The 4,055-nt window shown below is 46.8% G+C and overlaps 1 pseudogene; it reads right to left on the bottom strand.

Annotated features, from left to right (window-relative positions):
• Positions 1 to 2,424: 2,424 nt before the first annotated feature.
• LOC136196910 (uncharacterized) lies at positions 2,425 to 3,606 on the bottom strand (annotated as a pseudogene).
• Positions 3,607 to 4,055: the final 449 nt, after the last annotated feature.

Raw genomic sequence — 4,055 nt, 5'->3', positions numbered from 1 at the left:
TGTAAGTGGTTTGAAACATTGCGTGAAATCAAAAACATTTATTGAAAGCTTCATGAGGTTGTCCTGTCAAGAAAGGCAGAGCTGGATCAGTTGTGCTCAGGACTGCAGTCGTATTCTGCCCTAGAAATTCTGCGCCAACATCCAGCTCTTGGATTTTATTTGGCTTGAAGAGCGCATGCCCCAACCACTCAGTGCCGATGCCTTCCTCGAATTATTTTCAGTCCAATATTCGTCGTCCGGCAGTAGCTCTCGGGAAGTCGAGGAAGGAATTAATTATGGAAAACTGGGTGGATTATGTGAAGGACCTTGAAGAAGGATGTAAGCAACCTCCAAATTTCTATAACCTAACTTATTTTCTGTCTGTTTTAAGCTATACCCAACATGACCTTAGCCTAGCCTGTAGCCAGACCTTCTCCCGAGCCCGTTATACGGGATCAAGGGAGAAGGTCTGGCTACAGGCTAACCTTAGCCAACGTCTTGACATTTGTAACTGGAGCGCACGAGATACCGGTTGGCGGTTTCCAAGTTCGCCCTAAAATCATTTTTGATATTTTTTCGGATCGGTTGCTGTCGGCGTCGACGTGCTCCCTCCATTTGCCAAGCCTCAGAGCGTTGTACGAAATTTCCGAGGCGATTGAGGAAATCACTTGCGTGCTTGCCCCAGCGTCCGAAGTGCTCTGCAACAACCGGAACAAAGCACGATGATGATCCGCAGAGACGAAAAACAGATGAGTACTTCTCGATCTTTCTCTCCTCGCGGATTATTGCTGCAGCCCCATCTTCAACAGCTGCGTGACGACACGCTTCAGAACTCCAAGGATGTGCCAACGAGATATCGAGCTCAAACGATTCTCCTGTTCCAGTGCCGAAAGCGACGATACGGGGCGATTATCGTTATTGACACACTCGTGACTTGGCTCGACACGGCAGGAGAGACCCGCGCATCTCGGACGCAGTCAGCCCAACCAGATACGACACGGTTGTGTGCCCATGTGGGACCGCCGCCATGCTTGCACGTGACAAGGTGGTAACCGTTTTGATCAATCGGCTTTCCACATTCGCACGTCGTAATGCATGCCGGAAAGGGAAGAGGCTGGCCCAGCCTCAAGAACACTGAAGCTGGACACTGTAAGAAAATAAATAAAAGAAAGAATTTTGAAGAATTTGCTAATATTTTCTTGATACTTAGCTTCATATTATGACAATGTCACAGACGCGTTTGCCTTGAAGAGGAACTTGAGTCTGTTTCAAAGGAAAAAGAAAAATAATTAAGAAGTGTGAGTGATTTTTTTAACAACTGTTATTGACTATATTTATAGGCATCCTCGGGGTCCTGGACAAGACCTCGTCAAGAAAAACTGCTCTTGACGGGTCGGTGCACGACCTCATAACTGTCTACCTATGTACAAATGCAAAAGGGCACTGCATTTTTTCAATTTTTAGTTCTCTTTTTGGTTTTATTTTTGTATTAATTTTAGTTTTTAGTTTTATTTTTATTAATTTTAAGTTTCATTTTAGCTCTATTTTTATTAAATAAATAATTTGCTTATTTGGCTTATTTACAAGGACTCGGAAAAACGTAGAGATAATCAGTGGAACATTATTGATTTTTGACTAAGGTCCATACGTCCGGGTAGGGTAAACGGCTTTTCAAGAAAAAGGAAGGAAAAACCGTTTACCCTAGCCGGACATACGGGCTCCCACAACATTATTGCTAGTTCATACCATGTACGCGAGGGAACATCATATTGCACATTGCAAGCGCTTTTATTAATTACATTAACAACTTTTGACACAGCTAGACAAAGAGTTTCTGCGGTCACAACAGTGATTCTGTAAGCCTCCGATGATGGCGGACCGCTTGTTGCAGCAGAGTGCTATCTCCATTCACTGCGGGAAAACACTTCTTCAAAATCGAATTTATGGCGCATGTCCGCTTCGCGATCGAACGCCTTGGAAGGACTGTTAGCTGGCATGTCTGTTCCGAACGTGTGAGGAAGAGCAAGAGCACATTCCGTTTCAGCCTCGTAGGTTTGAACAGCTTCTTCAAGCGACGGAACCGCGTAATGAGGAATTGCTGCTGCTCGATTTTACTGTGCAAAATAGCATTGTTAATTTACCTGGTATAGGGTGCTTGTTCCAAGAGTCCATAAAGCGAGATATTCCTACTTTGCTCGTTTCCATAGCAACAAAAGACTCGGGAATTTGCTCGCTTCGTCGGCCAAGTTTAAGGCGTCTTGCTCAACAAAAAGATTGAGCGTTTCTTTTATAGGGTAATTTACACGTTGCTTAACTTTACCCCATAACCTCTCAATGGGGTGGTTCTAAACAGAAAGATGAATCGAACTTTTCGAGCAGTTGTCACGCTATAGCGTACTTGCTTTGAGCTCGACTGAACATAACACTGTCGGGAATGACTGGTTCTTAGGTGAGCAAGGCTTTGTTGTACAAAAGGATGAGCAGGAACTCTGAGCCATGGTCAACTCTCACTTGCTCCCACAGCCCATATTTAAGAACGACTGGGCGAAAGAGGTTTCATATATTGCTTGGTTGTTTTTAGCCGGCATAGTAGCGGTTCGGACGAGTTTTCCGCTATATCCATCAATGGCAGCAACATGCGTGACGCGGTACATGGCCAGTTTCTCGTTCTGGTAAATATGTAAGTTGTGGCCAAAGTATTCGGCGTAATACGGAATTGGATTTGTACGCCGAGCAGCTGTTGCCTGCCTACTGCGATGACATTCTGCTGCGACCTCTTGCAACGCTCTACCCACTCGCGCCTAAAATGAGAGAGGAATAATGTGATTACTACACTCTAATCCCGGATACTCTAACAAAGGAGGGGATCTCCTTAGGGCCTAGCCACCTCACCAATTCAATTAACTCCTTGTGTCGCTACGAAACCTTTCATGGTTTTTCTGCCATACGTTGGTCCAACCTAAAGTAGACTTCGTCAAAGGGCGATCGAAGAGTAAATGAGTTAGCTCGCCTTTTCCATGCCTTTTCCCACTTCTACCTGCAGCTCTTCGTCCGTTATTGGAGTTTTCCAGTGAATGTCTCTTTCACCGCAATAACGCCGAACACTGCAGGCACTGAGGCCGCGCACACGAGAAAACTGCCTCATGAGTTCCTCGCTTATTTGTTCATGCGTAAATCCCTGGGCGACGTAGTTCCTAATTTCGTCTTCGTCTACGCAGTCTTCAATTCTGAGTACGTTCCCCGTATTTAGCGTCGGGCAAAGACTGCTCTCTTCAAATTAACGGCCGGAAGAAAATCTGGTCCAATCCCCTGCAAGGATAGTTTTTGGCTCCTCCCAGCTTTTAGGAGACGTTCCAAAGATAAGGTCCACACTTCGACCGATAAGATAGCTAGTGGTGCAATGTCAGAGAATCCCAACGCGGTTTGTATTGTCGGAGCCGACTCGTCGACGTACTATCTGAAGTCTTCTGACGTATCCTTGCAGCGCCTGCATCAGATAATGAACGTACTGCAATAACGATGAAATTGAACCCTCACTAGTAGCTAACACGGCGTTTGCGAGTAGACGTCGTCAAATTCGTACCTAGCAGTGACCGGTACAAAGGAAGGCTCGCCAATAGACCCCATTTTCCCTAACAGTTACACGAGCCGATTCAGCTGTGAAAAAGGAAAAAATACCCCTCGTCGACCCAGGTAGCGATTCTCACATGCCGCCCACCGCACGAAGCGAGTCATCCCTGCCCCGATCGTCGACCGGCTCGGCTAGAGGCACCGGCTGTGACCTGTCTAGCATCAGCAGCCTCTTTCAGCCGTCGGGCAGTTCACTAGCCACTGCCGGCGCCAGTCACGTTCGTCTTCCAAACGCCCCGGCGCTGTCAAATTTATGCAAATCTTCCCATTCCGTGCTGGTCGGCGGAAACGAAAAGCCCAGCTGGAAGATCGCCAGGTGCAAAAACGAATCGACCTCGTCGACATCGAGTACTCGCCCGACTGCCGAAATATGAAGCCAGGAAAACGGCTAACGACGGCCAACGTCAGCGTTCCGGAAAGTGAGCTGTCCGTTCCTCAATTTGTCC

The sequence above is a fragment of the Oscarella lobularis genome, chromosome 16 (genome assembly GCF_947507565.1).
Source record: "Oscarella lobularis chromosome 16, ooOscLobu1.1, whole genome shotgun sequence".
Lineage (NCBI taxonomy): Eukaryota > Metazoa > Porifera > Homoscleromorpha > Homosclerophorida > Oscarellidae > Oscarella > Oscarella lobularis.
The sequence above is the reverse complement of the archived record's forward strand: the minus strand, read 5'-3'. Positions and strand labels throughout refer to the sequence as shown.